The sequence below is a fragment of the Equus przewalskii genome, chromosome 19 (assembly GCF_037783145.1).
Source record: "Equus przewalskii isolate Varuska chromosome 19, EquPr2, whole genome shotgun sequence".
NCBI lineage: Eukaryota > Metazoa > Chordata > Mammalia > Perissodactyla > Equidae > Equus > Equus przewalskii.
In genome coordinates this window covers 13,825,310-13,852,928 of record NC_091849.1, presented here as the reverse complement: position 1 = coordinate 13,852,928, position 27,619 = coordinate 13,825,310, and the positions used below count along the sequence as shown (strand labels likewise).

The window sequence follows — 27,619 nt, the reverse complement described above, 5'->3', positions numbered from 1 at the left end:
GAAATATGACTTATAGATGTACACAGCACATACAGGAGCGTATAAACACCCCCAGAACACTCATGGTCTAGCTGTAGAATGCAATTTGGGGGGATGGGGGCTTTTATTTTATCCTGTGCTCTTGTTGCCATGCAATTCATAGGGTATAAAGTAGAAAAATTACGAATATTAGTTTTTTTGAAGTAGTAATGAAGGAAATGTGTTTGTAATATGCATTTTCAAAATAAAACCATCTCAAAAAGTCAACTTCTTATTTACAAAGACACTTTATTTAAATATTTTAGAAGTACAAATATACCAAGTATATATTATTTCCATGTATTGCCTCATATATTCATCATATTAAAACTGAAGCTGGTGAGGGAGTCCAGTTTAAATTTCGTTGGTATGTTGGACGGCACATGCTCCCAGCCTCCCCACTGTATCAGGCGGAAGTTTCTATATTGACAGCATGGTTACCTGGAAGGAGAAAATAAATTCAAAGTATGTTAATGTGGTTTGATTCCTATGATGTCAGACTAACATAACTGATTTTAAAATATTTTTACCAGCCATTTGACTAAATTACTTTAGAATTTAAATTCACAAATAATCTAATAAAACTAGGGTTTGAATCATAAGTCATCTAAATGTAGACAGCATTTAACATCCTTCCCCAAGCCTTTTACCAAAGCTTATCATATTCAGCTCAATGAATGGTCCCAGCTTTCCCCTCTCCCTGGGCATCCTCGTGATCATAGCAGTCCAGAAGCAAAGGGGTCATCGCCTAAAAAGGAAAGGAAAAGAAAGCAAGAGGGCAAAGATTACCCACAAATTAGAGCAGTTAACGGCCAGCCCGGGTCCTCGAATCTTTGACTATGAGAACTACATAATTGCTTGGAGCTTCAGTGCAGAGCAGCAAAATGAAGGGCTCCAGGTCACCCAACTGGTTGATTCCTCTCCCAAGCTCTACTGGAAGACGTCAGATTTAACAACAAAAACAAAACGAACACAAACTGTGGAGAGGGAGCCTCCAAACCATGAGTTAGCTCCAGTCCCAACTAGATCTCATGTGGCAGCCAGAGTGTAAATCCAGATGAACAAAGAGGCTTTCCCAGCAACGATCAGCAAAAATTAAATCTCAAGTTTATGCTTTTAGCCTGCAAAGTTTGTAAGAATGGCAAAAGGAGGGAATGACTTTATACTTCAGAAATGAGGAGTACCCCAGCTCATTTATAGATAGAAGGGTCAGATCAAAACATGTAGCTGGGTGCTTCTAACCTGAAATTTTTATCAGAAAATGAGAAAAAGAGGAATTCTCCTGAATACTTGTAGTTTCTAGACCCTGGGGAGAAAGGAAAACATGTTAGAGAAGTTTCAGATAATACTTTCTTATTGTAAAATGAGTTATAGGGGTGTGTGTGTGTGTGTGTGTGTGTGTGTGTATGTGCGTGTGTGCAGAGACATGCTTTTCTTGTCAGCATTTCTCCTTTCTCTTTCCATCTCTATGTGTTTCTGTCTCCACCCAGCCAGCCATCACTCCCCTCCTCGATACCACCAGGCCCACTTCAACTTCTCCCAGATGACTATAAGCTAGAAAAAAACAAATTCTTATCATTTGTTTTTGTATTTGAATAATTTCAAAAGAATATGACACTCTCCAGGGTTTTTTTCTGATGGTTTCGGGAGCCCTTCATAGAGATTTGGTTCTCCACGCTCCATTCTCCTAAGAATACATCACGAAATCATTAGAGTGGGACGAAATGAACTTCCCTTTCTTGGAGAAGAGAAAAATAATCAAACGTTGATACTTCAGTATTTTGTTTACATACACAATGGTTTTGATTTCTCCAGAGCTCACTTTCATCTCAAGTCATCCTAACCTTTGAGTGCCCACCGCCTGCACGTGGGCCCTTCAGCTGGAAAGGAAAGATACACTGAGCTGTCTCCTTGGTGATGGTGATGAGTGGGTGAGGGATCACACAGAGCCGCTCCCCCAGAAGAGAAGCACTGCGAAGGGGGAGGGGCCGCGGGCATAGCCCCACGAAGGCTATCATCCGACTCTCCGTTTTCACAATCAGTCCTGTCCAGAAGTGTGAAGATTTTTCTCTACTTCACTTTTCTTGCGTGTGGTCTAGTACACATAACTTTCGCCAAAGCATGTACTTGTCGTCAAGCTCATGCTTCAAGAATTAGCTTTAGAAATGAAACAAACTATATATATAAAATATACAATATTATATACATATATATACAATATTAATATGTTGTATAATATTACATATATCAAGTGCATACTTCAAGAATTAGCTTTAGAGGGAGGCTGGCCCAGTGCTGTAGCAGTTAAGTTAGCATGCTCCACTTCAGTGGCCCGGGATTTGCCAGTTCAGATCCTGGGCGCAGACCTACATACCACTCATCAAGCCATGCTGTGGTAGCATCCCACATAGAAGAACTAGAAGGACTTACAACTAGGATATACAACTAGGTACAGGGGCTTTGGGGAGGAAGAAAAAAAATGAGGAAGATTGGCAACAGATGTTAGCTTAGGGCCAATCTTCCTCACCAAAAGAAAAAGAATAAGCTTTAGAAACAAACCACGTGTATTATATATAACATTGTATATATAAAATAGAATATATGTATTCTAGTTTCCACGTATCACAAGGAGAGACTGATGTGCTTTGCCGTAGAAAGCTGTGCTGATGTGCAGTCTGTCTTCTCATGAAAGATGGGGCTCCAGTAAGCTTCAAGACAGAAAATCAGCAGAAGAGAGGTTTTACTGATCCTAGAAGAAAACCTTGATCTCATGCTTATTCAGCATTTGTCAGGAGAAATAACCATGCAAAAACCACCCTAATCTCTGTGGCTTCATACAGTATAGATTTATTCCTTGCTCAAGTCACATCCAGAGCAGACTGGTGGCTTTCTTCTGAGAGATGACTCAGGAATCTAAGTTCTTTCCATCTTGAGTTGCCACCGTCTTAAACACATGGCCTTCAAAGCCGTCAGAGATGGAAAAGAGAGAACATGGACTGTTGCACACGGGATTTCATGTCAGGCCTAGAAGGAGCTTACATCTCTTCTAGCCACATTCCATTGGCCAAAACCCAGTCATAGGGCCCCACCTAATTACAAGAGAAGCTGGGAAATGCATTCTCCCAGTGTGCCAGGGGGAGAAAAGAAGATCAACAGGTAGCCAATCTCCACCACAGGTGATGTTTTCCTCAATCTATTAGGTCATAAAACTTTGTGCTAAATAAGCAAAGGTAAGAGAGAAGAAAGAGAAGAGCTGAACAAGAACTTTTGTTAGTCTGAGAAAATAACGTGGGGATGAGGGGGTCCAGGACCATCCTTGACAGGGTGGGGGATTCCAGCAGGAAACAAATCACACTGTGTACCCCCTACACACCTGTGCCCCTCTTGTGTTCGCCACCCTAGGGAAGAGCACCACCATCCACCCAGTTGCCCAAGCCAGACTCTCTCTCCCCTACCTCCCACTTCCAGAGCTCCCACCCTGCTGATTCCATCTCCTGGCTCTTTCTCAAGTTCATCCCTCTTTCTTTATTCCACTGTCATTGCCTTAGCCCAGGCTCATCCTTGCTCCCTGTACTTCTGCAACAGCCTCCTACCTGGTACCCCCGCCCTCTGGCTAGTCTTGCCCCATCCCGTCTATTCTACATGCTGCCATCAGAGTACTCTTTCTAAAACATAAAGCTGATCACGTCAGTCCCCTGCTTAAAATGCTGTAATCGTTCCCATTGCCTTCAGAATGAAATTCAGAATCCTTGGTGTGACCAGCGAGGCCTCACATAACTGGCATCTTGCTTGGTCCTCCAACCTCACCCCTCGCCATTGCCCCTGCTCTCTAAGACCCCACTTGCACAATATACTACAGCCAAACATTACCGCTCATGGTTCCACTTGAGGAACCACTCAAGCTACCACTTGAGGAACACAAGTTCCATCTTCTCCGGAGATGGGCTCATCTCCTCCCTCTGCCTCCAACTCCTGCCCGCTTGAATTCTCCCCACTCCTCATCTTACTTCCCACTTGTCTCTGATACAGTGAATGTAATGCTCCTCTGCAGTGAAGCAGAAAACAATGATTTGAACGTGGTGCCGCCATTCGTTGGGAAGTGAAAATCTGACCAGTCTTAACATCATAGCCCTAGGTCATTTTTCGGCAAGGACTGGGGTCAAAGTATTGCTATTAGGAGGAATGCGTCTTGTCTCCTACAGACTAGACCAGGGGGTTCTGCCAGAGAAGCACTCCACAGAGCAACCCCCTAAGTTTTGTTTTATATACCTTACGCGAACAGCTGGCCCTGGCGTAACCGAGACCTCAGAGGCCCCCTCCCCTCTTCCCCCTCTCCATGGATCCGACCCCATCTCTGCCCTCTCTCCTAGAAGTCTTCAGGAACCAAAAAAAAATGGAGACACCACTGACATCCAGCTGAGGTCTGCCATAGCAGAGTTTGCAAGTCTCAAGAAAGACTCGGGACTGGAACTCAGTTATCCCGTGGGGAAGCTTGTTGCGTCCTGAAGGAGGAGGCGTGGGCATCAGGCAGTCAGGCCTTAACAGGGGCTGTAGAACGACCATAAGGAGGGCCAGGGGCATGAGAGGTTGAAGAAACGAGAATACTCCAAAGGCATAATCAGTGAATCCTCTGCTGACAGCCCAAGGAGGGGAAAAACAGCTGGCCAGTGCATCCACGCTCAATGGAAGGAGCGGCACCATCTCTGTGGGACTTCTAACAGGCGCCCTGAACCAAGTTTGTGACCCCAAGCCTCTCATCGCCTGCAGGCTACACAAGCGGGCTAAGAATGATTAGGCAGAAGAGTGGAGGGGAGGATTTCTGGCGTCTGGGGGGCTGTGTGCTCCCTCCCGCTGGCAGGAAAGGAGGGGGTCTGTCTCCCTTCCTGAAGCCAGGTGAGGGGACTTCAATGGAATTGCCTAGAGAACCTGATGTGCCCCGGGAGTCTGGAGCACCCAGATAGAGACTGGTGCCTAACCCCTGCCAGCAGCATTCTGAAAACAAAAATCTGACCAGAGGCACCCTTGATGTGAGAGCAAGGAGAGAAAGCAGGCTGCGGGGGGAGTGGTCTGCTTTCCTAAAGCTTGGAGGGGTGAATGAGTGTTTCCCGTGGACCAGAGTGGACCCTGCAGGTCATGAGGCTCGAGCTGTCTTGAAAGGGACCTTCCCAAGCGGCCTGCCTGCAGCAGGAAGTGACCCCAAAAGAACAGTCTGTGAAGGGTGAACCTTCAGAAAGAGAAGCTGACAAGGAAAATAAAAATGATCAGTCTGAGGGGGCACCACCTGCACTGCTGCACACCCCCAAAGGGGACTCCCCAGGTGGACATTTTCAAAGAACTCATAAAAATCAGAGCTAGAGTTTGGGCATCTGGCCCTCTCAGAGGCAGGCAAGGACGAGGGCTCCTGTGCCCCGTCTCTCCTCTCCTCCTCTCCCTCACCAGGGAGTGGGAGATGAGTGGAAGAACGAAGAAGAGGAAATCCTGAAGAAGCAGACCCCACTGCTATTCTCCCCAGGGCGGGCTTCCAATTGAGAAGCTTTAAACTGGAAACACCAAAGCTTCGATATTAGACTCGACTATACTTTTTAAACCTAAAAGTGAGACTGCTCATTAAGATCTAAAACTGAGCAGGAAAGCTATGGGATCGGATATGTTAGAAAGTTGGAGAAGAAAGGGTGTGGATGCGAGGGAGGAAGCAACAGGATTTTCTGCTTAGGCTGCACCAAGTCTGGCTCATTCAATGAACTCATGACGTCAGCTACGCTGGGGCAGTGTAAACCTCCCAATCCTGTAAACCTTGGACCTTCCATGGTTACGGGGGCCTTCTGATGTCAGACTGCCGCCCACGTGGGCTTCAGGTAAGCTGAAATGTTGGCCAGCAAACAGAGACACACCAAAGCTGCTCCATAGCCTCTAATTAACCTTTCTTGAAGGTTGGCCCTCCCAAGCAAAGGGGGCCATCCTCGTTTCGACACTCCTGAAGCCACTAGGGCGGCTTACACAGTATTTATGGTTCTGCTCTAAGATCATTCATCGGTTAACATGGAGCCTTGACACACGCCGCACTGTCTTCAGGGGAGGGAAGGAAAAGCCACAGCCAGGCAGCTGAAGGAGTTCTGCGCTGACATCTGGGGGGTTGGTTCAGGCCGCCTGGTGAGGGTTGTTGATTCCAGGCGCAGACCCAAGAACTTGAAAATGTCAGGCTTTGCTCAGCGAGTTCCTTCTGTGAGTGAGAGGAATGGATGAGTTTGGAGGAAACACAAAGGGGACAACTGCTTAGAACAGCTGAGTGAATCCAGCAGCCTCTCCCTGGCCCTTTCGAAGGAGCAAAAGGAGAGTAGCAGAGGAGAAACCCTTTCCAGCGACCTCTCTCCCAAGTAGGGGAGACAATGCTGTTTTACGCACATGAATTTTTCACAATCTAAATTTCGAGACCTGGTGGGGCTACGCCTCAGTATTTCTCCCTACTTACAGTTTCCTTTCTGCATTTTTTTTTTCGTCAGGATCGTGTGCACGTATGTTTTGGTGTATGAGTTTCCTAGGGCTGATGTAACAAATTACCACAACCTTGGTGCCTTAAAACAACAGAAATGTATTCTCTCACAGTTCTGGAGGCTAGAAGTCCCAAATCGAGGTGTCAGCAGGGCGGCTCTTGGCAAAGGCTCCAGGGGAGAACCCTTCCTCGCCTCTTCCAGCTTCTGGTGGCTCCAAGCGTTTCTTGGCTTGTGGTTGCATCACTCCAATCTCTGCCTCTGTCCTCACATGGTCTTCTCTCCTCTGTGTGTCCATATCTTCCTCTTCTTCTGTCTCTTATAAGGACACTTGTCATTGGATTTAGGGGCCATCTGGATAATCCAGGATGATCTTATCTGGAGATCCTTAACTTAATGACTTCTGAAAAGAAGTTTTTTCCAAATAAGTTCACATTCACAGATTCCTGGTAGATGTGTCTTTTTGTGGGAGGCGGAGGGAGAACACCATTCAACCCAGTGCGGAAGGCAAAGAGACGGCAACAAAATGAGAAACTCTCTAGAGTCCAGGAATGAGGAGCTGGAGTTCGTGGGGAAGGTGTTCCATTTTGGAGGTATGTGTCCAGCCCCTCCTTGTCCTCATATGGAACGTCTCACAGAGGCCCCCACACCACTGCCTCTCTTGCAATCTCTAGGTCTGGAATCAGTTGGAGGCATTAGGATCAAGAGGACATAGGGGGCGCTCTCCCTAGGGCTGTGCACCATGACCACACCTCTGTTGGGTGGCACACAATGGAAGCACGGATGTTTGCAAGGAGACAGAAAGCCCTTCTCTTTCTTGAAGTAGAAAAATCAACCTCCTATAAGGAAACTAAGGCCTGTTTCTCCAGGGCCAACTCCACGAACTGGTGTAACTCATGAATGAAAAGGACTCTGTCAATTTTGAGAGGCTATGTAAATGCAAGCCTTCTTTACATCCTCATCATCGTGATTCAGAGGAAATACTCTACCCTGTGCTCGGAGACCCCTAGGACCCAGGCTGCTGGCAGCAACAGGAACAACAGCAAGTGTCTACCACAGACTCAACATGGAAGGGCACCATGCCATGCATTTTACACCCACAACCTCTTTCAGCCTCATTTTCCTTACTTTTAAACAGAAATAATAACACCTCCCTCCCCGGTTGTTCTGACAATAAATAAATAAAATATGTATCTAGTAAGATATGCAATTGGTTTTTTCCTTCCTTTATACCATTGGAAGTGAAACAATTCTATCAGCCTTTACGCTCTTGTTAGTGATTCTCATGGATGTGAGGTTTGGTGAGAGTATAAAAATTTCCAGGGTGCATTTAGGGGCCTGGTGTGGTTTACACTCCACCTGTTCTCACCGCCAGCATGAGAGTGACTGAGCTGCGAGCCGTGGATCCTGGAGGAGAAAGCATGTGGTACACTTCTTAACCTTCGATGTCTGACATCTGCCTAAGCTCTCATAGAGTGCAGAGCTCTCTCACATAATGATCGCATTTTGATTTTCATAGCTGCCCAGTGAGGAATTCACACCACCTGTTGCCATTTTGTGCCTGAAGAAACGGAGGGTAACCAAGTGATGCAAACCATCCAAGGTCGAGCCGCTGGAACTTCAGTCTGGGTTTTCTGCTTTCAGTCCAGGACTTAGTGTATTTCACCACAAGGAGAAACGCACACCCAGTTTGTATCTTCATGTCATAGAAAACGATGTTCTTTGTTAACGTTTAAAGTGTCAAGAGTCTATATTGCCAAAACGGACACCAGTTACTGATCTGATGCATCAATAGTGAGAGAACAGCTGTGTCCTGCTCCCTGGGCAGTAATTCTACTTCAGCTGTATTTAATAACATGCAACAGAGAGCTGAAAAGTGATTGATTCAACTGAAGAAAAAAAGCAAAGTGGACTCATACTGCCAACACTGGAGAGGCCCTTTGAGGATGCTCCTCTGAGCATCAAGCTCCTGGAAGGAAAGACCCCTGGACCAGGTAGCTGGGACCACCCTTGTGACTGCTCTCAGTCCACAGTGACAAGCTTGTGTGTCCTTGGGTGGGTCACTCTGTTAAATGTGCGTGAATGGAAGAGCAAGATGAAGGGAGACTCCTGGAGGTACTGTGGGGAGGGTGCATGGGGCCGGGCAGTCAGGCTACACTGAGAAGGAATCACAGGCACCAGGAGAGAAGGGGGACGAATGGGCTGCCCTGTGCTTAAAGGTGCACCACCGTGTTGGGGCAATGCCATGCCTGTGCATAATGTCACCAGGGCGTTGCTTAGGGCAGAGATTTCTGCATCCATAGAGGCAGAAGGCTAGAGGAATGACACATGGGCTAAAAGCAAATCAGGGTCAATGTTCCCCACCTCCATGCTGCCCACCCCCCACCCTGTGCCCATTGCAGGCATCCAGGTAGCTTCCTTATTCTCTTTTGACTATAAAATCCACTGGTCCCTTAGTATTTGTAAAGAGGCAGTGGGAAGATGATGATGTGGCAGAAAGAGAACAGGTTTCTGAATCACACAAGCCTAGTGAGATGCTGGGTCAGCACACCATTGGCTGTCAATTTAGTTCAAGTTGTACAACTCCTCAGAGCCTCGGTTCCCACATCTGCTTGGGGAAAAATGGGAAAACTCACCCTTGGGAAGTACTAAGAGGCCTTTGAGGTACGTGAATAAGGTTGAAACCTTCAGGTACTCATCTAAATACTCCTTAATTCCTCCAAGGTATGGAGTACTCGCTACACAAGGTGGCAGTTGAGCCTGACATGGTAACATAGCCCCATGGTTAGACTATTCCTAGTAACAAAAAGAAGTAAGAAACTAAGGCATGCAATGATCCAATGGTGATTATTTTCTCTGAAAAGTAATATCTTTTAAATGGTGTTACAAATTAGGAATACAATTTGTAGCAAGATTTTAAAAAATCAAATTCCCATACCCAAAGCTAGCGCCTCCTTGCATTAAACTATCAAATGTGACTCAGCTTAATCTTGGCTCCCTAGCTGACATGCTTCCTTTCTTATCATCCCAAATCTTTAGATCTGTAGTTTCTTAGTACTACCATTACTTTGAGGCTCCATAGGAGCTATGTGTTTAAAAAAGAAAGAAAGAAAGAAAAAGGGAAGAGGAGGGGAGAGAAGGTGGTAGGGAGGGAAGGAAAGAAGTAAGAAAGGAAAGAAGGAAGGAAGGGATGTGGGGAGGAAGCGAGGAAGGGAGGAATGAAGGAGAAAAGAAAAGAGAAGAGGAAAGCTTCTTGGCTTAGCGGGCTGGCTGTTACTTCTGCTTCCAGTTCTACCAATTAGCTCTAACACATGGTTTTTCTTGGCAGCTTCCTGCTTCCCATCACAGATGGTACGGAAAAGTCTGACTGTTGACTTTCTGGCTCTTCTCTCCTATTTCCTCTCCCCACAGCTAATTTAAGAAAGTCTACATGACACTGGGACAACTGTCAGCCCTGCCTCTTTTCCCTGCCCTTGCCTTCTCCAGTCACCCACGGCCACCTCTACTGCTGGTCCCCTCTGGCTCCCCAGCCTGATCTGACGGCAACAGGAAACAATCAGTAGGCTCGGCCTCATGGGAACGTGATGTGGAATTAAGTTACACCTCCAGATGGGGAACCAGTGACCCCGAACTTCTGGGCTCCTGCAAGCCCCAAATGCCTTGAGTCTGAGCACTCCCTGCCCTTCGAGTTTGAGTCCACTCCATGGAGCTGGGCTATTCCTTGGCCCTGCTTATTCCACCTAGCGTGCCCGACCCTCGCTCACCCTAGACAGGGCAGTCCTACCGTCTGCAGTTCGTCAGCCATATCCTGGCCCCTCCCACCTCACTGTATGGATGCCACTCATTCCTCAATGCCCACTGGTGAGTAGATGGGATCCAACAGGCCCCATGTGGACCCGTCTATGATTACAGGCCCTGCGCAGGCCAGCATCTCTGCCTGGGGACACTCCTAATCCACAGGCTCAGTTCCTTCACTCAGCATCCAGAATGCAGTGGCTAGCTCCCTAGGGCAGGCAGGGCAGAGCAGAACCTTCTGACGGATGGGAGGGAGCAGGAGAGATGAGGCGGAACACGGTCTCAGCAGTTTCTAAGGAAGAATGCCCAACCTGAGTCTGGGAGTGGAGAGAAAGTATCAGCTTTCCCAACACTGCAGGTAATGGGACAAGACCTCAACAACGGCTGACATAACAGGAGCCCACTGCTGCCAGGGAGGGGCAGGGCACCCATGGCTGCTGGGTACCCCAAACTAACAACTGCAGTTGGCTCAGGACTAGAACCTGCTCTTTTAATAAAGGAGCCTTTATTAAATACAGCTCTGACCCATCACTACGGCTTCATGACTTCTGATGGTTTACTATTGCCTGCACAACCAATCGGGGATCAACATTATATTAGTCAGGGTTCTCCAGAGAAACAGAACCAAAAGGATGTGTGTGTATGTGTGTGTGTGGGGTGTGTGTGTATAGAGAGAGAGAAAGAGAGTGAGATTTATTTTAAGGAATTGACTCATGTGATTACGGAGGCCAGCAAGTTCAAAATCTGCAGAGTAGACCAGCAGGCTGGAGACACAGAGAAGAAGTGATGTTGCAGCTCAAGTCCAAAGGCAGTCTGCTGGCAGAATTGCCTCTTTCTCGGGGAAGGTCAGTCTTTTTTCCTATTAAGACCTTCAACTGATTGCATGAGGCCCACCTACATTATGGTGGGTAGTCTGCTTTACACAAAGCCCACTGACTTAAATGTTGATCTCATCTAAAAAAAAAAAACCTTCACAGAGACATCTAGAATAATGTTTGATCAAATATCTGGGTACCATGGCCCAACCAAGTTGACATATAAAATTAACCATCACAAAAATGGTCTTCCAGCTTCTTTTCCCAACATCCTCCTAACACAGGCCCTTCCTCTGGCCACTCAGAGACTAGTGACCATTCTTGAACATACCGGGAACTTCAGTAGCTCTGGGCCCTTGTCCATCCCCGTGCAGTCCTAGAACCCAGTTCCTGTATCTCAGCACATTTCATTGTTATTAGTGTTTACCTGCCTGTCTGTCCACTGGATTCTTTACATTCTCAAAGACACGTTCAGTCTCTTATTCACCTCATTGCCAGTATCTAACACAGTAGCTGGAACTCAAAGACTTTCAGTGGATGTTTGTGGAATAAAAATTGGTCCAGAAAGCTGAAGACCCACACCAAAGATGAGGGCTGGGGGCATTAACCATGGTCAGAGATGGACCAGGAGATGTGAGCTCAGAAAGTCATAATGAAGCCAAGCATCACTCCTGGCTTCGGAAATCCTAGAAGGCTTTCTCAAGGAAACAGCATTTGCATTGTACCCAGCAGGATAACAGGATTTCAATATGCAGAGATAGAGGAAGGGCATTTCAGAGGAGGGAATTCCCTCAGTAAAAGCACAGAAGTAGGAAGACGCAGAGAATGTTCAGGAAAGAGTGGATTGTTTTCCTGGAACATAGGCTACAGGAAGGTGGGGTACAGAAAGAGGCTGGAAAGCCAGAGGGGTCAGATTATTGCAGGCTGCAGTGCCAGGCTCAGCACCCTGCAAGTATTGAGATGCAGGGGTGAACCATCAGAAGCTGTCTACACCGGGCAAGGGTTGGGGAGTGACATAATGGTTCAGGCTGGGCTGTCACTTCTGCCTCTGCCTGAAAAGTTATTCGAGAGAGGTCGCTAATGTGCCAGTCCCAAGGGGTGAGCTCACTGATGCCAGAGTGAATAAACTGCCCAGGGTAGGCAAAGGAAGCCACCTTCCCCGTCATTCATCTGCAAACCCTAGACAGGGCCAAAGATCTGACTGCTTCAGTTTCACTCAGTGGTGTCATTTAGACACCGTCTGAAAGAAGGAAAGAAAAACGTTTCAAATGCTAAAAGATCAAAACAATGTCTATGCCTGGCCGCAAACGCAAGCCAACGAAAGGATGAGTGGAAGGATGCTATCAAGATCGTCCCTAACATGGGTGGAAAGGCTGGGCTCGTGGGCTGGGGGCTGGAGTCCACACCTCAGCAGGGGCCGGGGGCTGGGCTTCAAAGGCCCGCTCTTCCACAGGCTCAGGATGACCCTCGTCTCTCCAACAGCCCGGGGCTTCCGGCCTCTCCACTGCTCCGGTGCGTGCCCAAGCGGGCTGGGGAGAGGCAGACGCGGGCTCACTCTGCTGACACATCACAGAGAGGCGGGAGGGAGCAAAAGAGGTGCCGGCCACTTTGTCATCCTAATCTCTCCACGTCCCCCACTCTCTGTTTTTTTTCCCTTAATTCCATCTCAAACATGATTGTGAAGGAAGAGCTCCCCAAACATCTTTTTCAGTGTTTCCTCTTGACCCTCAGCATCCAGGGAAGAGCGAGTCCCCATCCTCTGCTCAGCTGCTCCTCTGCTTGCGCACGCCTCACTCCTGACAGCTGCCAGGAACGAGTTTCCTGGGCCTTCTGTTCCTGCCCGCACCAGCCTGCGGGGCTGAAAGCTCGGGGCCTGGGGACGTGTGGGCCTCTTGGCTGGGCCCCCCTCACCTGATCAGCATGGCCCGCAGGGGCGCTTCCAGCACCTTGGGCACTGATGGTCCAGTTTTGTGGTCCAGGGCTGGACAGGGGCCCAACGGTGCTGGAACTTGGCATAAAGCTCTGTGCATAAACACTCACCGCCAATGTCTTGGGGTATAGGGCAAAGCCTGCCCAGCGTGCCCAACCGCAGCCAGCAAGATGCAGGGCGGGCACTGATTCGGCCCGTGTATCCCTCTCAGAGTTTTAAAGCCTGGCCGCTGTGCTTTGACGCAGAGCTTTCGGGAGAAGAAAGCAGGGCGCAGGACCAAACATCCCAGAATATTACTTCTAGTAAGGTCTTTCAGTGAGGAGAAAGTAGACAAAATGATTTTTTTCATTTAAGAAAGAAAAAACCTCGCAGGAGATTAAGAAAATGAATGGACGGCTTATTAAGCACGGCAGTATTTTGTTTACTCCCTACAGGCTGCATTTCACAATGACGACCTTTCTTCCTGTAACAAAAAAGCTGATCAAGGGATGACAGTTGTCTGCCTGCAGCCTCGTCAAGCTTTCCTGTGGCAAAACCTCTTCAGGGAAGACGCGGCAGTTTCTCGGAGCTCTGCCTCTTCCAGTAAAACTACAGGTGGCAGGTAATTCTAAGGGCTGCGTTCCTCCCCAAAAGAAAGCGTGTGGACCATTACAAACTCCCCCGCCCCTGAAAGAAAAGCAATGAAGACTGATCAAACAACAACAATAACACTGGATTTTGACCCCTAAGAGCCAAGGTGGGAAGGACCCTGTAAGGAGGAGGGCCCCTCCAGCTCCGCCATTCTGTACTCTGGAGCTCCTGGGGCTGTGAGAGGGGACGGAACTATGAGGAGGGCCCTCACTGGGTGCTAGAACAAGAGAGCAGACCCTTCCCTGGTCAGGTCATTCACTGCATTATCTGACTTGATCCTCACTACAGGCCTATGGGTGAAGGGGGTGCTATGATTATCTCCATTGTTTGCATAAGCAAACAGAAGTCCAGACAGGTTAAGGAACTTGTCCAAGCTCACACAGCTAGTAGAATTTCAACCAGGTCTGTCTGAGCCCAGGACCTGAGACTCTGACCTTTTTTAACTATCTGCCTCATGGGCTGGCTTGACTGCTGCCATCAGCTCCTTTCTAGTGAAGCCCTGCCAAATGGTCACTCAGGAGCCAGGGACCAGGACAAGGAACACGGTTGAGCAGAACAGCTAGAGCCTACCCACAGGGGAAGAAAACAGACAGATATGGACAAACCATACTCCATTCATTCCACCAGCGATGATCCCAACGCTAACCCCCACTTCTCCCAGTACCCCCGGGGACGACCCCCACCCTATGGCTCCAGCTAGCCACAGATAACTTTTTGCCCAAATATTCCAGATCTGACTTGTACAACAAAACATCAAGCCTACTGAGATGCAGCATAAGACAACCAATTTAATATATGTAGCCTCTTCCCTCCCCTCCCTTTTAGTCTGTGGTAGCATGTTGGGGGAACACACAGTACATTTACGAATGATGGTGTCTTTCTTCACCTTCTCTGCTCTCCTCTCTTCACCTACCTGGAAAGTTAAAGGGGTGGGAATCGTAAGGGACAAAATAAATTGGGGGGAAATGTCATTTTCAAATGTCTAATTCTTTGAAAGCCAGTTGCAAAAGCCAGTGCATAAATCTATGCCGCATTGCCACATTGCGTGGTCTGCTCTTTTCCTGGGAACTGCCCCAGGGACCCAACAACTCCTGCTCTCAGTTTGGTGATCATCTGAACTGCCTCGAGTCAGAGATGTCCTCTCCCATACTGCACGAAATAGTCACTGTTGATGGGTGCCCACCGGACACACAGGATTTGTGTAAAATCAGGCTTAAGTAACACAGGATTTCACACTCAGCATCTTTGTTTCCCTTAGTTGAGAGAGTCAGCGAATGCAGTCCCCCGATTTGTGTGATTAAATCCTAGCAAGACTTCTTTGCAATCCAGCTCCCAAGTCACTCATTTCCTACATTGTTATTATTACTTTCCAAAAAGTTTGGAGGAAATGCTCCAAAGAAGCCAAAACTTCAATCAACCATCTGGGGTGTTGGCAACGTGATACCTGGCGGCCTTCTTACAGGTAGGGTGGCGGGAAGACAAAGAGTGGTTTCTCATTACAGAGAACAGTGGGGCGTCAGGATGGCTCCATTGCTGGCAGTACTTCAACCAAAGACCGAAGTCTCAAAAATCACCTTGCTTCTGGATGTCATTAATCCCTAAGGAGAAAATAGCATTTACTTAGTCCACATAGTCTCTGAGGAACACAACTACAGAAAATCTATCCCAATGCACAGAATCAAAATATCCAATTTTGAACAGTCATCTCTCTTCTTGTAGTGGGTTCAGCTGCATCCTGTTCCCGGGGCTGCTCCAGACTGTACCCCACCTCTCTCCGGTGGAAACCACTAGGATATAGCTGACGCTTTCTCTCTGCTACAAATCAAAAAAATTAAATGAGCCCTAAAGAACGGAGAACTTTGGAGAAAAAGTAAACAGCTGTCAAAGCAATTTGTATAAGAGACACACACTCAAATATTGGTACTCCCAAGATCTACAAAACCTATTTATACATCAGCAGTTGAATTGCTTGTGAACGCCTTTGCACAAATAGATGCTGACCAGGAACATCAGTCTGCAATAGAAAAAGATTCTTAAGGGACAAATGATGATGTACAGACAGAAAGAAAGAATTCATAGCACTGTTTTCACTAGATATTCCCCTGTGCTGCCTTAAGTGACTGGTGACGAAGCAAATTTAAATAGTCATTTGTGGCAGACATTTCCTTTTTGTTTACACTGCATGACTCCCTTTTGGGAAATTCCCCTCCCAACTCCCTGTGATTTCCCGGAGCTGTCATTCCTGTCATCTTGCCTCGCATGAACAGAAACCAGCACAGTCTGTGCCCTTGTTGTCTGAGGGAGGCAGCTTCCAAGATGGCTCCCAATCATCCTGCCTCTTTGGGCCCAAACTCTTGCATAGCCCCAGCCCACGGTGTACCAGAGCTGCTCTTTGTGACCAATAGAATATGGCAGAAATGGTGGTGTGTCTCTTCCAAGGTTAGGCTATGAGAGGCTGCGCCTTCTCTATTGGGCTCTCGTCTCCTCTCCTCTTTCTCTCTTGGATCACTCACTCTAGGGGAAGCCAGCTGCCATGTGGAAAGGACACTCAGGCAGCCTAGGAAGAGGCCATATGGTGAAGTACCTAACAGCCAGCAAGAAACTGAGGCCTGCATGCAACCACAAGGGTGAGCTTGGAAGCGGATCCCCCAGTCCTGGTCAGCCTTGAGAAGACGGCAGCCCTGGCCAACAGCTTGACTGCAACTTGTGAAAGACCTTGAGGCAGAACCACCCAACTAAGCTGCTCTCAGATTCCTGTTCCACAGAAATTATTTGAGACAATAAATGTTTAAACTGCTTTGGGGGTAACTTGCTACACAACAGTAGATAAACAATAGATAATACATTGGCCGATCAGACTATGCCAAACTCCTGAACACACTGAATATCACGATTGGTCAAGGGGTGGAAGCATAATCCAAGCAAGGCCAGTCAGAATCCTTTTCAAGAACTGATATGGAGACTCAGTGACAGAGAGTCAGGCCATTTTCTCTGGGATCCCAACCAGAGGCCATACTGCCTCCCTGATGGGCATTTGGAAGTGTGGGGACATATTTAGTAGTCACAATGTATGGAAGTGCCATTGGCACTTGATGCTGGGAACCAGGGATGCTAACTACTGTGCAATGCGTGGGACTGTCCCACACAACAAAGAATTACCCATTCCAAATTGTCAATAGCACCCACATTGAGAAACCTGGGGCTAGAACCTTCAGTGGCTTGCTTTATTTATTTATTTACGCCATATGAAGAGACCTGTTACAAGAATGAAGCAAATTGAGATGACAGCAGAACCCAGATATATTAAAAGAGAGAAATATAGAGTCCTGATGATAGAATTTGAATCCCTGGATCCAGCCATGCCTGAAGCCTGAAGTAGTACCCTTTGATCTTCTAAACTACATGAGCCAACAACTTTTCTTTTAAGCTTAAAAGAGGTTAAGTTGGGTATTGATGTTTGCCACGGAAAGAACCATACCCAGCTGCTTCATCCTTCAACCAACCATTCATTCAAATAATATTCATGGATCCTTTACTATGTGTAAGTCACTGGTTTAGACCCTGAGAATATACAATGAAAGATGGCACATTCCAGAATGACAAGGAGTTAACTAACAGTTACAATACAGAGTGATACCAGATGTTTACACACACACACACACACACACTTTTTTTTAACACTAAGGAAATACAAAAGAGGAACGTCAGCTCAGTCTAACAGCAAGAGGAGGTTGTCAAGGAAGATCTACTCTGATAAAAAAGGAAATTGATAACTTATAAAGGACTGTCTAGAAATGCCAGCGGAGAGGGTAGAGGAGCCCTGTGTGACAAACAAGTGACTCATTGCACAGGCCAAAGCTTTTAATATACCCCAGTGCTGGCTATGGAGGCTGAGATCACAGTGATTCAAGAATCACTTACAGGCCATTTGGGAGAGCACAGAGTAATAAGACAAAGCGGCACTGATCCAGGAAGCGGGCCCTTATAAAGCATCCGGGCCATTCTCCTTCTCTACTTCTTTATGATCTCTAGTATTTCATCTTAAGAAATAAATCTCTATCATGAAAGCAACTCTGTTTTTAAAAAAGAGATAAAAAGAGAAAGATACTCCTTCCTAACCAGACTCAGGTCAGAGTAGGCAAAATCATTTTCATTATTGCTGACATCTTTACATCTCCTTCACCCAGTACACAGAAGGACGGGAGGGTATTAATTGGTGCTATTATTGGTGCCATTGCAATAACTCTACCTCCTAATCCAGAAGGGAAATACGTAATGCCGCATGTTAAGGAGGCTCTCAATCTCTTGTGAGCACTCAAACCGGGTCTTGGTTTTATGTAGAGACAGGAGTAGCCACTGAATTTTTTTTCCAGAGACTTCCCCAACCCCGAAATTTCCAGGCCATCAATCAATCACGTCATAACATCAATTGCTGAGGACACGGCATTATTCCAGGCACCATAGGAAAACATGGGGAAAGAGATACTGTCGTTTTTTTCAAAGAACTTACCATCTTGTTAGGGAGCTAATCATGAAATGACAAAAATTAGATGTGACAGAGCAGACTGAAGGACAACAGGAGAAGAGTTAGGAGGCAGTTCATAGATGCCGGCCTGGGCCTTGAGCCAGGCCTACAGAATTGGTAGAATTTGATCAAGAAGAGAAAAGGAAGAACCTTTTCCTTAAGGCCAGGAAGGTCAGAAACTAGAGGGAGATGACTAGACAGCCAAACTGACAGGCCCAAAGATGCGTGTTGGGGAATAGAATCAGAGAAGCAGTGTGAGCCAAACCAGGGGCCAGTCAAAGGCCGGGGTCCAGCTATCAATCTACTGCCTCTGAGCCTCAAATCCACGCTTCTTCACCTGCTCTGCAATAAGGGAGCTGTAAATGTTTCTCCTTTGCAGCAAATGCAGTACCAAGCTTTGTCTGCAAAGAGCCCTGGGTCCGTGCAGAAGGAAGGGGCTTCTCTTGGTGGTTCTGGTGTGCTGCTGTCTTCTCCCCGCCCTGGGCTGCATGACTCACAGTGGCTGGCCCCAGCTGTGCCCCCAGAACTCATCATCCAGCCCCAGTCTCTGGTCACCCAGGGTGACCACCTGGCCATGGCGCTCCTGATATAGACACCGAGCATACCGTTCTTGCACTGCCCTGCTGAGGAGCAGGCTCCTGACACCCCACTGCCTTCTGTGCACTCTCCTGCCAACCTCAGCCTGTCTCCACACCAAAAGGGTGTCTCCTCCTTGCCTAGCAACCATGGACCACCCAGAGAACTTCCCACCACCCAGTAGGCTGTGATTACACCTTCTCCAACCCTGTCTGAACACCAGCCCGGGAGAGGGGCCCCCTTCCAGGCTTGTCCTCCCATGAGTGTTCTCTAACAGCCTTAGGGCTTTCTTTATATCTTTATAGTTACTCCCCTCTTGTAGTTAATAAATCTTTATATTAAACTTCCCATGTTCAACTTACTGTGTGGTTTCTGTTTCCCGATTGGGCCCTGACTGACACAGGAGGCAGGCAGAGGAGTCTAGATGATGTGGTAGAGAGCCAGGCAGGCGGGGGTAGGGGATATGTGTGTTGAAATCAGGAGTGAGGGAGCTAGACAAGGAGAGCAACAGATATTACTGCTGCTTCATTACTGTTCTATCTGATCAGCCCAGAAAGTGAAGAAGAGAGAGAGGAGAAGTGGAGGGGAAGAGAGAAAGGAGAAGCGGAGGGGAGGAAAGAAAGGAGAAGCAGAGGGGAGAGAGAGCAGAGGATGGGAGGAGAGCATGAGAAGCATAGTCTTGGAGATCTACTCCATCAGGCTTCCCAGCTGCCCATCCGTCCACCACAGTCTCCAGGTAAGTGGCCTGGCCCTGCAGATCGAGCCTGAGAGTCAGCACTGTGAGGTGTTTGAGAATGATGAGGCTCAGAAGGGTTTGGAGAATGGGTTGGAGTGGGTGGTGAAGGCAGCAGAGGGAAAAATGCAGAACCTGAGTTGACTGGCTGTGGGACTGGATAGCCCAAAGGAAGAATGGACAGGAACTGGTGGCAACCTACGTCTAAAAAGCAAAGGATGCTAGGGAGGGGTTGGGGAGGAAGCACAAGGTATTTTCAGAAAATCTCCCTTAAGAAAAGAGGACATGAGGGAAGGAAAGGATTGGCCTCTCTTTTGTGTGCAATGCTTGGGCAAGTCACTGGCCTCTCTCACTCAACTTCCTTGCTTATACAGTAGGAATACTAACACCTACTGTAGAGTATGGTCTTAGGCATGAAACGCAACACATCTGGGACCATGTCTGGAACTTAGCAATGCTCATTATGTTGGAAAGTAGAGAGCAAGGGATGAGTGTCCCAATGGGTACACCTGGGGCCCAGGTGAGGGAGTGGAGGTGAAAGGGGCTTCCTGCAAAGACAGGGCTCCTCACACGCTGGAAAAAGAGGGAGCAGCAGGAGGGCACCAGGTCCTGGGGCAGAGAGAAGGGGTCCCTGAGTGAAGAGAAGACATCAAAAAGAAGGAGGAGTAGACACACCTTCTCACAACTTGGCCTAGGGCTGGTGGGCCTTTTCAACTTCAAACTAATCATACTAACACATTTATTGGATGTTTCTGTTCTTTTTGGCAGGGCAGGGTCGTTGTATCGGGTCACCCAAAGTATGTGAATAAATTCTTTTCATGGCAGTCTACTGCCTCATATGCGTGGGTCAAGGGTCACCCCTGCTCTGTGGTCACGCCCAAAAGTGAGGAGAAAACACGGGTGTCACCTTTGTCATGGAACTTCCTGCCTCCAGTTTTTTTTTTAAACTTATGATCTTAGAAAATTCCCTGAAGGTTAATTAAAAGATTTACTTTCCAGCCTCTGGCGTATTGTGTTAAATATATTTGTTGGCTTGGATGTCAACAGCAACTGCTATTTGTGAATAGCTTATGCAACATCAAAGAGTCGAGTAAAAGAAGAGGAAAGAAAACCCTCAAATCCTATATGCCACGGCTGAATAACTATCTCACTTTCAGTGCTTATTAAAACAATCTAATTCTATAGAAGAAGCATTAAATGAAAAGACTTTAAGTAAATAAATAAATTCAAACAATGCAAACTCTTAAATTAAATAAAGCACTCCAGTGTTCACATTTGTGTATTAAAATACGATCATACATTGATTGGATCAAGAGTAACTGACAAATATTACATGATAAATATGAGAGAGACTCCTTCATCCCACTCCATTATACACATTAAGAAGAAGAATCAGGACATTGGCCAAGCGTTTCAATCTCTTGAACCAGAATTCTAACCTTTTCTAAATCTGATGATGACGATGATAATTTTTAAAAGGTTTCAAAAGAAAAGCAGAAATTTTCAGAAAGATGCACTTTAAAATGATTTTCCCTTTGAAAGATAGCTAGCTCTATTCACTCTTATTCTAAAACCAACACCCAATTGCTCAGGAAGAGGTTTATGCTAATGAGAGCTGATTCCCTTGGTTTATCAATAATTAGTTACCATTAAAAGCAAATTTCATTAAGTCCTTCACCAAAGTTCTGAACCCTCCGCTTCAATCAATTACTTAACGGCTGTGCCGTGAATTAGAGACCCACTTGGAAACACCAGAAGGCATGTTAGAGTCATTTAGCACTTGCTTGCTTGGCTTCTGCAGTCAGTTGGTATGTAGGGAAATAGAATCGGCTTCAGCGGTATCGTTGGAGAAGTCAGGGCCCGCCTGGCTCGTCTCCTGCAGGTAACTCTCTTTGCAGACACCACAATCCTATTGATTCCTCCATCACTGCCCCGTCCCCACTTCAGACCCTGCAGTCTGCTCTGTCAAATGCCATCTTCTATCACCATGTCCTGGGGCTGTGTGCCTTTTTTCCATGCCAGACTTTGCCCCATGTACTCAGCCTACCCCGCAACAGGCATGGCAACCACAGCAGACTGAATGCATGCCCAGAAAGCATGCTTGCTTTTGAGCCAGGTAGCTGGATGGGCTAAAACCACATTAGCCATTTCCTGGTCTGTGAGTGAATCTAAAGCCCTATAAAAATTAAAAGGGGGTAATGGAAACCTTGTGGAAAATCAGAAAGAAAGAAAAACACGGGAAGGATCAATTATAAGTGTTGAGAAAGTCTCAAGTCTCACAATGAAGTCTTGTCTCTCACGACTTAGAATCCTAGAATCTCCAGATTGGATAGAACCTTGAAGGTTATTGGATTAGGTAAGGTAACTGCTAATTGCTAAAACAAATAAATCCAGGAATCTCAATGACTTAAGAAAACAGAAGTTCAAAACTGCAAGGGAGGTTGGGAAGAGTAGTCTAGTCGATGTCCAGGAAGAAGAGAAAACAGGTTGGTGAGCAACCAGCCAAGCTCTACCCTCGTTCCCTTAGACTGTCTTTCATACCGCCCCTTAATCGCCTATACGCGTATGGCACACCTGTCTTTGAACACCTCCAGAGAGCAGCACCTCATCCCTCGCTGGAAACCATGCGGCATCCTCAGGGCCTGATCAAATGAGCAAGTGGAAAATCTGACTGTTGGGTGGGTCCTGCCTATGGCTAGATGGCTCTCCACATCCTGTATCAGAAGAGCGATACACCAACTGGGTTTAAGTCTGAACTGACCCCAGTATTGTTAGAAATGCAGGCTCTACAACCATAAGGCAACTGGAAACTTTGAAAGCCAGCCTAATTTGCCTCTGGAAGGGTTGGAGCAACAGACTCAACAGAGATAAAAACCTAGAGCATTTTTTGAGTATCTAAGGCTGAGTGAATAACGCAGGTCATTGTTAAAAATCACTGCACGATCAGTTCCTGTCTACTCATTTGTTTACAGGAACATTTGGATGTTTTGTCATCTGTAAGGCTCTAGACATAGGTAAAAAATTGTAGTGTTCATTTGTATCAATGGGTATGTATTAACTCAAGTTGTTTGCATAACAGGTTTATTAGTAAATTCCCTATTTCTTGGGAAGACTGAAGAAAAACAATACAACACACACACCCCCAGCATGTCCTGCCTATTTATTACCACCTCTATAGACACTGACTCCGGCTCCTCTAGTGTTTCATATGCTGTGCATCAGTCCTGATTCCTCATACAGGTGACTGGAGTTAAATGTGACCCTATTGTGACGCCTGTCACCTTGTTGAGAGTCGGAATGATCTGTAGCACAGGATGTGCTAATTCCTGACAACAACTGTCATTGTCAGACACTGCAAACAGTGCGATACTGTGAAAGAGCATGCGGAGAGATTTTAACTGTCGAAAATCGGTTGTAAGTAGCAGGAAATAAAGATGGAGTAAGGAGTTCGGGGTACAGAGGGGAGAGTGTACTGGGTGGGACCCATTCTCACAAGATGCGTTTTGGATCCTAAATTAGGGGAAGCCTATAAACCTTACTTGGAGAGCCCCATTTTCTAGAGGACATTCACAGACAGCCTTCCTTTGTCTGAGGGCAGCAGCAATGCTTGTATTTGAGGGGACTCGCTCTCTGAAGTCCCTGCATGTTGTAAGCAGGTGCATGAGCATAACAGACACAGGCACAATGAGGGCTTTGGAAATACAGCTGACAACATCTGTGCAGTGGAAGCAGCAAATTCACAGGAGCACCAGGGTTGGGGAGAGGATTATAGAAAGGACAGCAGTGGGAGCCCTCTGGGGACCATGGCCTTTGTGGCAGGGGGACTGGGCATGCTGCTGGCTTGGGGCTGTGTCTCCCAGAGGCAGCCAGTAAGAATGAAGATAGCTCTGACAGCAGATGCGGAAAGATCTGAGGCTGTTATATTCACAATCAGCCTACGCTATCTCCTATATCACTTAACTTCAGGTGCCACATTATAGAAAGGCAATAGTCTTAACAGTAATTTCACTGAAGTAACCTTCTTTTAATGTATAGACAGGTCCATTTCCAGCACGCTACTGCCAGATTTTTCTCCCCTTAAAAACAACAACAAAACTTGATTCCCGCATTTATTTTTCTAGCTCACGATGTGCCATATTCCACGCCACCAGGAACATCTTCAGCATGCTATTTGAGGCGGATGGCTGCTTCAAAGAGATTGATAATGCTAGTGCTTATTAAATTAATATCGAGTACAAATGTCTAAGGGGATGCATTTTGTTTTCATCAAGCCCGCAAGAACTTGTACAACAGGAAAACAGAAAAAATTCTTTTTTTCTAATGAGCTCAGAGCATTTTAAGGCATTCCGGGTAACCTAATAACAGCTTTATGAGATAGGGGACATAAAAATCAATGTGTCTATTTTACAAATGGAGAAAGAGAAAGCCAGAAAGGACTTTCAAAGCCCGGTGGTACACTGTGCAGAGAAATGGGGTGGCAGGTAGCGCAGGGCCGCAGACCAGCACCCAACAGACATTTTCTGGTGATGACAGGAAATTCAGGCCTCTGAGCCAAGGCTGAGAAACTTGTTGACACCCTAACTTTCTTTACTGGCTCTCTAAACTTTGTCTGACTTTATCTCAAAAAGATGCTTGCAAGGGCAAGAAAGAGTTTGCTATTAAGTAAAAACTAGGCATAGAGCAAACATCTACTTAGAAAGGGGTCTTTCTTTTACACATAGGGAAACTGAGGCAGAGAGGGCCATGGCTTCCTCTAAACAGCAGTAGTAAGCGTCAGAGCCAGACAAGAACTCAGACGTTCTGATTCCACCCCCATCCGAGACTCAGCACTGAACCCATCTGGTAAGCCCTCTTTCAACAGAAAACAGACAGGCAAGACTAATGGCTGTTTTGGTAAAGCCTGCGTAACATCTGATCCAACTCTGCTAAGAGATCATCTCGCTGACGTTTTGATTTCGAAAATGTCAAAACACGTAAAGGATCATGAAGTTAAAATTAAATCCCAGGTGAGTTGGAGAAAATTGTCAGGTTTAAAAAAAGAGGATAGAAAGAAATGAAAAAAAAAAAACCCACTTAGTGCCTCTCACATAACAGCAGGAAACACTGTTCTCAATGACAAGATTAAGGCGGCCCCCCTGAAAAGGCCCCTGCTGGCTTTCCAGCCACCACAAAAGCATTCAGTGGAGAAAGTTCTCAGCGACAGGCTCTGGAATACGTTTGTAGAGGACGCAGAGAGAGGGAGAGTCCTTGAAATGATATTTGTATACTGGGAACATTCAAATGAGGGTGTAGGACAAGATAAGAGTCACTCTACTTAGAGAAGCTCATTCCCCCCACGCTAAGGGAGCCACAAATTCTAAGAACCATTTATTCTTTGGAAGAAAGAAAGAAAAAAAGAGAGTGGAGTCGGGAGAGAGGGACCCAGGGAGGCATGTGAATCTTCGTATCTGGGAGAGAGGAATGGAAGGGCAAGGAAAAGGAGGGGAGGAAATTCACCGCAAACTCTAAGACATGCGCCCAACACTGAAGCTGCTGCAAACATCTTCCCGAGGTCCCTGCCTCACCTGTTCCGCCTGCCAGGCCTGGCTCAGGCACAGAGAAAATGTGGAATAAGAATCCCAAAGAACCAATCGGTGAATCTTTCTGTATTGTAAGAAAAACAATAGGCTAGCAAAATAAATTTTCACAAACTGTCATCGGGGTGTGAGTCTTAAGCTCCATTTCTGAGGGGGGCATGACATCGTCACTCTCAAAGGAGCACGAAAGGCAGATTTGGGTGTGGAACGGCTGATGTCAAGTTAGCAGCTGGACAAGTCCAACGGGGTGACAAGTGGGGGCGCCTACCTAAGGGGAGATGGGCACAGGAGGTGCCTCTTCTAAAAACCACGCACAGGACCCATGCTGACGTCTGCTCCTCTTAAATTTTCAGGTCAGTTTGAAGATAGAAATGAATATTTTCCTGTCTGTAAAAGAAAATGGTATTTTTGAGTAAAATATCAACTAAGCACAGAACTTCAGGTATACAAGGCCCAGCTCTAAGGTGCAAATTACTTCCTCTGCTCTGGGCTTTCATTTGTCTGCTGTGGAGTCGCTGCGGGATACGCCTCTGATCTGGGACAAACGGCAATTCCTGTGATGCTGTGTTGAGGCAGCCTTGAAATTCCACGGAGTCGTCCTTATGGGAGTGATGCGAAAGAAGACCCAAACTCTCTACTGGAATTGCTTCCCTCAAATTTAGGGAAGTCGATGTCCATGGTCCTTATTTTTATGCTGCATGAGAGGAAGCATCAGGTGGCCCAGGGAGCATGGCTGTGTACACATGACCATTAATGGAAACACCTGAGTAATTTTCTTGGCGCTGTGAAGTTACCACCAGAGAGCTCTGGGCTATTCACCTACACTCATTTTGGAAGGAGCCCGGAGTCCTCTGTTTAGGTCATAAAATAAGGATCTTAATAACAGGATTTCCTGTTCCACTCATATTCAGAACAGTTTACCATGGAAGTAGTCACTGGGGCGAGAACAGCAGGTTTTTCTAGGAAAAGTCATGGCAGCTGGGTGGTATGTTTCCTGCAGCTGTCAATGGCTCCTCATCCTTCATACATAGAGCCTGTCTAGTCCTGTTGCTACGGAGATTTGCAATGGATTGAAAAAGTGCACTGACTTTTGTTTTCCCTCTGGAATTTGAAATAAGAATATGTATTCTGATCTAGGCCTCAGCTATCACACCTTATAGAAATTAACTAAGAAAGCTAGGAAGTCAGACTTATTCCTCAAATCTCTTTCCATTCATGTCCCCCCAGCTCGTTGATTTCCACCAACAAAACTCACAAGTTTCTTTGAAAGATTTTATTTTTTTTCCTTTTTCTCCCCAAAGTCCCCCAGTACATAGTTGTATATTCTTCGTTGTGGGTCCTTCTAGCTGTGGCATGTGGGGACGCTGCCTCAGCGTGGTTTGATGAGCAGTGCCATATCTGCGCCCAGGATTCGAACCAACGAAACACTGGGCCACCTGCAGCAGAGCACGCAAACTTAACCACTCGGCCATAGGGTCAGCCCCTCACAAGTTTCTTTTATCAAAATAATTTAGAAGATAGCACCCTATGTAATTGGCCTCCACCACCAGCAGCTGACAGGATCATTTCCGGTCTTCAACCTAAACTCCCAGCTTTATCTAAATGCAGGCTCCTGAGCATAACTTCACCATGACTAAAGCACAGGATACACATGGGAAGTGTAATGGGATAAGCAAATGAGAAAAATGACCAGTCTGCACTATTTCTCATACAAAACTACACAGCCTAAACCTTCTTTCTTCTATAGTTACTCAAAGTACTGAGTGAACATCTTCAACTGGCAGAGAACTAAGTCCAATAGGTTATATGACACAAAGCACAGCCTTTGAGGAGCAGGAACTTATATCCTTGTGCCTTAATTAGGAAAGATATGGGCTGGCCCCAGTGGCCTAGTGGTTAAGTTCAGTGCTCTCCACTTTGGCGGCCCAGGTTTGGTTCCCAGGCATGGACCTACACCACTCATCAGTGGTCATGCTGTGGTGGTAGCTCACAAACAAAAGGCGGAAGATTGGCAACACGTGTTAGCTGAGGGCAAATTTTTCTCAGAATAAAGAGAAAGATTGGCAACAGATGTTAGCTTAGGGCAAATCTTCCTCAGCAAAGAAAGGAAGAAAAAGGATAAAAGAAACACAGGTTATTTGAAAGACATTTGGAAAATACTGGCAAGTATAAAGAAAAAACAAAAATCACCTGTACTCTACAATCCGCTGATAACTACGGTTAACATCTTGCCTTAAGTTACTCCAGCTCTTTTTCTGGTCAACCCCACCCCCCGCCCACAGTTGAAATGGTACTGAATATATAAATTCACTTCTGGATTATTTTCCTTTTAACATTCCCACTATTACCAGAGAAACTCTGTGGACAAGATTTTTTCCTAACTAGTTATATTTTGTCCTCCTGTGATGGAATCATTCTTCATATTTTAAATGCTTTTGTTTCAAAGTTTCATTGGGTTCTGATTAAGTATGGATTGTAAAGTGATGTACCTGTGGTATTGAGCTTTCTGCGAGTTTGTTTTAAATCCTGAGTG

The 27,619-nt window shown here is 46.4% G+C and overlaps 1 protein-coding gene across 4 annotated transcripts in view; it reads right to left on the bottom strand.

Moving 5' to 3' along the window:
- Window positions 1–247: 247 nt before the first annotated feature.
- Window positions 248–27,619, bottom strand: part of RNF182 (ring finger protein 182) — a 113,657-nt gene continuing 86,285 nt past the window's right edge. For 2 of the 4 annotated variants that reach the window (XR_011529615.1, XR_011529616.1), the window contains exons 2-4: window positions 15,121–15,274; window positions 669–766; window positions 248–459 (exon numbers count right to left, since the gene is read on the bottom strand). The gene's annotated coding sequence lies outside the window, so the exon portion shown is untranslated. Of the gene's footprint in view, window positions 460–668; window positions 767–15,120; window positions 15,275–25,354; window positions 25,479–27,619 lie in introns of those variants that run through there. The other 2 variants (XR_545047.2, XR_011529617.1) reach the window with 2 other exon arrangements.